We start from the raw sequence: 8,288 nt of genomic DNA on the forward strand, positions 1-8,288 counted from the left end.
CTGGTCATTAATGACTTCCTATCCCCCATATGGGCCCTGGTCATTAATGACTTCCTATCCCCCATATGGGCCCTGGTCATTAATGACTTCCTATCCCCCATATGGGCCCTGGTCATTAATGACTTCCTATCCCCCATATGGGCCCTGGTCATTAATGACTTCCTATCCCCCCATATGGGCCCTGGTCATTAATGACTTCCTATGGGACACACAACCCCCCATATGGGCCCTGGTCATTAATGACTTCCTATCCCCCCCATATGGGCCCCGGTCATTAATGACCTCCTATCCCCCCATATGGGCCCTGGTCATTAATGACTTCCTATCCCCCCCATATGGGCCCCGGTCATTAATGACCTCCTATCCCCCCATATGGGCCCTGGTCAAATGTAGAATGAGTTGCCATTTGGGACACACAACCCCAGTGAAAATGAGTAGCATGAGTCCATGGACAGAATATATTACTAAGGTGTTTGAGACTTGAGACTTGCTGATCAGCCTGACTAACCCAACACCTTATTGAGACTTGTAGATGCCAACACCTTATTGAGACTTGTTGATCAGCCTGACTAACCCAACACCTTATTGAGACTTGTTGATCAGCCTGACTAACCCAACACCTTATTGACACTTGTTGATCAGCCTGACTAACCCAACACCTTATTGAGACTTGTTGATGCCAACACCTTATTGAGACTTGTTGATCAGCCTGACTAACCCAACACCTTATTGAGACTTGTTGATCAGCCTGACTAACCCAACACCTTATTGAGACTTGCTGATCAGCCTGACTAACCCAACACCTTATTGAGACTTGTTGATCAGCCTGACTAACCCAACACCTTATTGAGACTTGCTGATCAGCCTGACTAACCCAACACCTTATTGAGACTTGTTGATCCCAACACCTTATTGAGACTTGCTGATCAGTCTGACTAACCCAATAGCGTATGGCTCAAGAGGTTCAATAATATAATAACACCTACTAACCAACAGATAAAGTGCCAACAAGGAAAAAGTGGTCTCTGCTGAACGCAGAAGGCTACAGTCAAATTATCCTATATTTGGCCCAAATGACACCCTGTTCCCTATAAAGTGCACTACTTTTGAACTGGTCATTTAGGGTGCCATTTGGGATTTAGCCAGAAGGATATAATAATGTGTATTACATTCATTTAAATAAATTTAACTAAAGACAACAGGTCTCTCCCTAGACCAGTTACTGGTTACAGACAACAGGTCTCTCCCTAGACTAGTTACTGGTTACAGACAACAGGTCTCTCCCTAGACTAGTTACTGGTTACAGACAACAGGTCTCTCCCTAGACTAGTTACTGGTTACAGACAACAGGTCTCTCCCTAGACTAGTTATAGGTTACAGACAACATGTCTCTCCCTAGACTAGTTACTGGTTACAGACAACAGGTCTCTCCCTAGACTAGTTACTGGTTACAGACAACAGGTCTCTCCCTAGACTAGTTATAGGTTACAGACAACAGGTCTCTCCCTAGACTAGTTATAGGTTACAGACAACAGGTCTCTCCCTAGACTAGTTACAGACAACAGGTCTCTCCCTAGACTAGTTACTGGTTACAGACAACAGGTCTCTCCCTAGACTAGTTACTGGTTACAGACAACAGGTCTCTCCCTAGACTAGTTACTGGTTACAGACAACAGGTCTCTCCCTAGACTAGTTACTGGTTACAGACAACAGACTGCAACGCAGGGCTTGGGTCAAGAGAAGTGTTGTGTAGGATGCCGTTTGAGGTGTGGCACTATGGAAAGCAGCGTCTGGGAGGTCAAGGGTCAAAGACCACCCAGGCAGAGGTCAAGGGTGGGTGACCTCACTCTCTTTAACAGTACTCAACATAGAGGGGGGCGGGATCTGACTGATGGGACAGGTTTCAACAGCCGGCGTCTGTGATTGGACAGCTATCCATTCACTCACTCCCTGTGGGGAATAACATTGCACTGTCTGTCAAATAAATATTCAACCTAGTCCACCCGGTTCTATTGGAGAGAAAAGATCAGAACATTCCAGTTCCGTTGGAGAGAACAGATGAGAACATTCTGGTTACATTTAACACACCAGAACATTCTGGTTCTGTTGGAAGGAACACACCAGAACATTCCGGTTCTGTTGGGGTGAACAATTCAGAACATTCCAGTTACATTGGATAGAAAAAAATCAGAATATTCTGATTCTTTCCTCTGATGGCAATAAAGGCAAACTGGGGCAGAGACAAAACAAAAATGACTCTTTTATAGTCTCTTAACAGAGTACATCTTCAAAAGCACACAATGCCCATTTAAAAATAAAAAAAACCTAGGTGGTATTTTGAGTCTGTTTGACGGAGGAGAGCAGATCTGATGGCCTTCTGACTTCCCACAAATTCTGCAAGATGAAGGGAATCTTGAAAACATCCAGACACCCGTTTAAAGGAGAGTTGAACAAACAGAGTTTGGGAAAAACAGTAAGAGTTGTTGGAAGGGATTTGTCCTGGAGAAGTCTTTAGTTAAGGGAGGGAGGAGTAACAGAAGGGATTTGTCCTGGAGAAGTCTTTAGTTAAGGGAGGGAGGAGTAACAGAAGGGATTTGTCCTGGAGAAGTCTTTAGTTAAGGGAGGGAGGAGTAACAGAAGGGATTTGTCCTGGAGAAGTCTTTAGTTAAGGGAGGGAGGAGTAACAGAAGGGATTTGTCCTGGAGAAGTCTTTAGTTAAGGGAGGGAGGAGTAACAGAAGGGATTTGTCCTGGAGAAGTCTTTAGTTAAGGGAAGGAGGAGTAACAGAAGGGATTTGTCCTGGAGAAGTCTTTAGTTAAGGGAGGGAGGAGTAACAGAAGGATTTGTCCTGGAGAAGTCTTTAGTTAAGGGAGGGATGGAGGGAGGAGTAACAGAAGGGATTTGTCCTGGAGAAGTCTTTAGTTAAGGGAGGGATGGAGGGAGGAGTAACAGGAGGGATTTGTCCTGGAGAAGTCTTTAGTTAAGGGAGGGATGGAGGGGAGGAGTAACAGAAGGATTTGTCCTGGAGAAGTCTTTGGTTAAGGGAGGGATGGAGGGAGGAGTAACAGAAGGGATTTGTCCTGGAGAAGTCTTTAGTTAAGGGAGGGATGGAGGGAGGAGTAACAGAAGGATTTGTCCTGGATAAGTCTTTAGTTAAGGGAGGGATGGAGGGAGGAGTAACAGAAGGGATTTGTCCTGGAGAAGTCTTTAGTTAAGGGAGGGATGGAGGGAGGAGTAACAGAAGGGATTTGTCCTGGATAAGTCTTTAGTTAAGGGAGGGATGGAGGAGGAGTAACAGTAACAGAAGGGATTTGTCCTGGAGAAGTCTTTAGTTAAGGGAGGGAGGAGTAACAGGAGGATTTGTCCTGGAGAAGTCTTTAGTTAAGGGAGGGAGGAGTAACAGGAGGGATTTGTCCTGGAGAAGTCTTTAGTTAAGGGAGGGAGGAGTAACAGGAGGGATTTGTCCTGGAGAAGCAGCAGCATCAGGTTCAGTGGAGTGAATCCTTGACATATTCTGTAGTAGAGGGAGGGAGAAGAGGATGGATGGATGGTAGAAGAGGAGGGAGGGAGGGAGGGAGGGGAGGGAGGGAGGGAGGGAGGGAGGGAGGGGAGGGAGGGGGGAGGGAGGGAGGGAGGGAGGGAGGGAGGGAGGGAGGGAGGGAGGGGAGAAGAGGAGGGAGGGAGGGAGGAGAGGGGAGGGGAGGGAGGGAGGGAGGGGAGGGAGGGAGGGAGGGAGGAGGGGAGGGAGGGAGGGAGGGGGAGGGAGGGAGGGAGGGAGGGAGAAGAGGAGGGAGGGAGAAGAGGAGGGAGGGAGAAGAGGAGGGAGGGGAGGGAGAAGAGGAGGGAGGAGAAGAGGAGGGAGGGAGGGAGAAGAGGAGGGAGGGAGGGATGGATGGAGAAGTAGAGGGAGGGATGGATGGAGAAGTAGAGGGAGGGATGGATGGAGAGAGGGAGGGATGGATGGATGGATGGATGGAGGGAGAAGTAGAGGGAGGGATGGATGGAGGGAGAAGTAGAGGGAGGAAGGAGTGGAGGTAGAGTGCTCCCATAATTTATACACACTTATCAGAAACATTGATATCCTTAGAATTCTCCCTCTCTTCTGCTACCTCTTCCCTGCACAGCCTCCCGGTCGGAGGAGAGGAAGAGGGGGTTGGAGGAGGAGTTCTCTGTAAGGAGGGATGTTGTCTTTAAGCAACCTGTCCTCTCCCGTCGCCCACTCAGACCAGTCCAGAGTCTTTAGCCATCTTGTAGAAGATTCCTCTCTTGGTGATGAGAGTGGAGGGAGAGTCAAACTCTGCCATCTCCCTTTATCCAGGACCAGCACTCTGAAGGGAGGAGAGAGAGAGAGAGAGAGAGAAAGACCAGGTGTCTGTGTTTTCATATATTACCTGGTGTAGTCCATGATAGTATTGAGTCAGTCTATATATTACCTGGTGTAGTCCATGATAGTATTGAGTCAGTCTATATATTACCTGGTGTAGTCCATGATAGTATTGAGTCAGTCTATATATTACCTGGTGTAGTCCATGATAGTATTGAGTCAGTCTATATATTACCTGGTGTAGTCCATGATAGTATTGAGTCAGTCTATATATTACCTGGTGTAGTCCATGATAGTATTGAGTCAGTCTATATATTACCTGGTGTAGTCCATGATAGTATTGAGTCAGTCTATGCAGCTAACCGATCGCTGCAGCTGTACATAGTCTATTGGTAAATAGCCCACCCATTTTCACCTACCTCATCCCCATACTGTTTTTATTTATTTACTTTTCTGCTCTTTTGCACACCAATATCTCTACCTGTACATGACCATCTGATCATTTATCACTCCAGTGTTAATCTGCAAAATTGTAACTATTCGTCTACCTCCTCATGCCTTTGCACACATTGTATAAAGACTCTCCCTTTGTTTTCTACTGTGTTATTGACTTGTTAATTGTTTACTCCATGTGTAACTCTGTGTTGTCTGCTCACACTGCTATGCTTTATCTTGGCCAGGTCGCAGTTGCAATGAGAACTTGTTCTCAACTAGCCTACCTGGTTTAATAAAGGTGAAATAAAATAAAAATAAAATATATTACCTGGTTTAGTCCATGATAGTACTGAGTCAGTCTATATATTACCTGGTGTAGTCCGTGATAGTATTGAGTCAGTCTATATATTACCTGGTGTAGTCCATGATAGTATTAGTCAGTCTATATATTACCTGGTGTAGTCCGTGAGTATTGAGTCAGTCTATATATTACCTGGTGTAGTCCATGAGTCCATGATATTGAGTCAGTCTATATATTACCTGATGTAGTCCGTGATAGTATTGAGTCAGTCTATATATTACCTGTAGTCCATGATAGTATTGAGTCCATGATAGTATAGCATTGAGGCCCATATATTACCTGGTAGTCCATGATAGTATTGAGTCAGTCTATATATTACCTGGTGTATTGAGTCCATGATAGTTATTGAGTCTGTGTGCGATGGTCAGGACAGTGCAGTCATCAAACTGGGTTCTGATGGTGGACTGGATCAGGTTTCTGTCCCCGTCTCTCCAGGTCCACAGCAGCTGTGGCCTCATCCAGAACCAAGATCTTCTGGCTTCCTCCCAGAGGGCTGGGCCAGACACACCAGCTGGCGCTGACCCAGACTGGAGAGAGAGATTATGTTAATGAGAGAGAGAGAGAGAGAGAGTGCAAGAAACGAAGAGAGAGGTAAGGAGAGGAGGGAGAGAGGAGAGGTAAGGAGAGGAGGAGAGAGGTAAGAAACGAGAAGGAGAGAGGAGAGAGGTAGAAAGCGAAGGAGAGAGGTAAGGAGAGGTAAAGCAGAGAGGAGAGATGTAAGAAACGAGAAGGAGAGAGGAGAGGGATAAGAAGAGAAGGAGAGAGGGTAAGGGAGAGGAGGAGGAGAGAGGTAAGGAGAGGAGGAGAGAGGCAAAGAGAGAGGACAGAGGGTGAGAGAGGAGAGAGGAGTGAAGTAAGGAGAGGAGAGAAGTAAGAAGAGGAGGAGAGGTAAGGTGTACCTGAGGTTCTCTCCTCCCTCTGAACACTCGTGATTGAGTTTGTCCGGCAGGCCCGACACAAAGCTCTTGAGATGGGAGAGCTCCAGGGCTCTCCACACCTCCTCATCAGAGTAGCCATCGAAGGGGTCCAGATTCATCCTCAGAGACCCAGAGAACAACACTGGATCCTGGAGGGGGGGGAGAGGGGGAGAGAGGGAAAGGAGGAAGGGGGAGGGGGGAGAGAGGGGTGAGGGAGGGAGAGGATAAATAAAGATATTTTAAATATAACATGTCTCCAGAAGAGTGTGGGTCAGTTTGAGTGTGTCTGTATGGGGCTGTGGGTGTGTACCTGTGGTATGATGGTGATCCTGGAGCGGAGTTCATGGAGACCCAGCGTAGCGATGTTAACTCCATCGATATGAATCTCTCCCTCACACGCCTCGATGATGCGGAACAATCCTAGAGTCAGAGAGGACTTCCCTGCTCCTGTACGACCAACGATACCCACCTGGAACAACAACAACAGTCACTACCCTGCTCCTGTACGACCTACTATACCCACCTGGAACAACTACAACAATAATCCCCGTCACTCAGCCTAATCCCCCGTCACTCAGCCTAATCCCCCCGTCACTCAGCCTAATCCCCCCGTCACTCAGCCTAATCCCCCCGTCACTCAGCCTAATCCCCCCGTCACTCAGCCTAATCCCCCCGTCACTCAGCCTAATCCCCTCCTGTCACGCAGCCTAATACCCTCCTGTCACGCAGCCTAATCCCCCCCGTCACGCAGCCTAATCCCCTCCTGTCACGCAGCCTAATGCCCTCCTGTCACGCAGCCTAATCCCCTCCCGTCACGCAGCCTAATCCCCCGTCACGCAGCCTAATCCCCCCGTCACGCAGCCTAATCCCCCGTCACGCAGCCTAATCCCCCGTCACGCAGCCTAATCCCCCGTCACTCAGCCTAATCCCCCGTCACGCAGCCTAATCCCCCCCGTCACTCAGCCTAACCCCCCGTCACTCAGCCTAATCCCCCCGTCACTCAGCCTAATCCCCCGTCACGCAGCCTAATCCCCCGTCACGCAGCCTAATCCCCCGTCACGCAGCCTAATCCCCCCGTCACGCAGCCTAATCCCCCGTCACGCAGCCTAATCCCCCGTCACGCAGCCTAATCCCCCGTCACTCAGCCTAATCCCCCGTCACTCAGCCTAATCCCCCGTCACTCAGCCTAATCCCCCGTCACTCAGCCTAATCCCCCCGTCACGCAGCCTAATCCCCCGTCACGCATCCTAATCCCCCGTCACGCATCCTAATCCCCCGTCACGCATCCCTAATCCCCCGTCACGCAGCCTAATCCCCCGTCACGCAGCCTAATCCCCCGTCACTCAGCCTAATCCCCCGTCACTCAGCCTAATCCCCCCGTCACTCAGCCTAATCCCCCGTCACTCAGCCTAATCCCCCGTCACTCAGCCTAATCCCCCGTCACTCAGCCTAATCCCCCCGTCACTCAGCCTAATCCCCCGTCACGCAGCCTAATCCCCGTCACGCATCCTAATCCCCCGTCACGCATCCTAATCCCCCGTCACGCATCCTAATCCCCCCGTCACGCAGCCTAATCCCCCGTCACGCAGCCTAATCCCCCGTCACGCAGCCTAATCCCCCGTCACTCAGCCTAATCCCCCCGTCACTCAGCCTAATCCCCCGTCACTCAGCCTAATCCCCCGTCACTCAGCCTAATCCCCCCGTCACACAGCCTAATCCCCCGTCACACAGCCTAATCCCCCCGTCACGTAGCCTAATCCCCCCGTCACGTAGCCTAATCCCCCCGTCACTTAGCCTAATCCCCCGTCACTTAGCCTAATCCCCCGTCACACAGCCTAATCCCCGTCACACAGCCTAATCCCCCCGTCACACAGCCTAATCCCCCCGTCACGTAGCCTAATCCCCAGTCACGCAGCCTAATCCCTCCAGTCACACAGCCCGTACCCCCCCATAAAATACCTTCTCTCCTCCGTGGATGGCTACGGTGATGTTGCGTACTGCCAGTTCCTGGTCCTCTCTGTATCGCAGACCAAACCCTCTGATGTCTATGTTGCCTGCTGTGGGCCAGCCTGGAGGCAGAGACGATTGGTCATGTCTCCAGTCCGCCTGGGAGGGGACAAACAGAGGTATATACACCCACAGTCATACACACAGAGTTCCCGTGTACACAACTAAATAAATAAAATAACCGTCATAACTGTTTTAAAGAAGTAGAAAGACCAGCTGACTGAAGGACAGTGTGGCAGGTCAT

The 8,288-nt window shown here is 49.6% G+C and overlaps 1 long non-coding RNA gene and 1 pseudogene across 1 annotated transcript; both read right to left on the reverse strand.

The window, feature by feature from the left end:
• Positions 1 to 253: 253 nt before the first annotated feature.
• LOC121845168 lies at positions 254 to 1,345 on the reverse strand. The gene is made up of 2 exons (XR_006082409.1): positions 882 to 1,345; positions 254 to 842 (listed from the first exon to the last, which is right to left on the reverse strand). It is a non-coding gene; the product is annotated as an uncharacterized LOC121845168 (long non-coding RNA).
• Positions 1,346 to 5,428: 4,083 nt separating this feature from the next.
• LOC121845166 lies at positions 5,429 to 8,179 on the reverse strand (annotated as a pseudogene).
• Between the last annotated feature and the right edge of the window lie 109 nt (positions 8,180 to 8,288).

The sequence above is a fragment of the Oncorhynchus tshawytscha genome, unplaced genomic scaffold, assembly GCF_018296145.1.
Source record: "Oncorhynchus tshawytscha isolate Ot180627B unplaced genomic scaffold, Otsh_v2.0 Un_contig_2391_pilon_pilon, whole genome shotgun sequence".
Taxonomy (NCBI): domain Eukaryota; kingdom Metazoa; phylum Chordata; class Actinopteri; order Salmoniformes; family Salmonidae; genus Oncorhynchus; species Oncorhynchus tshawytscha.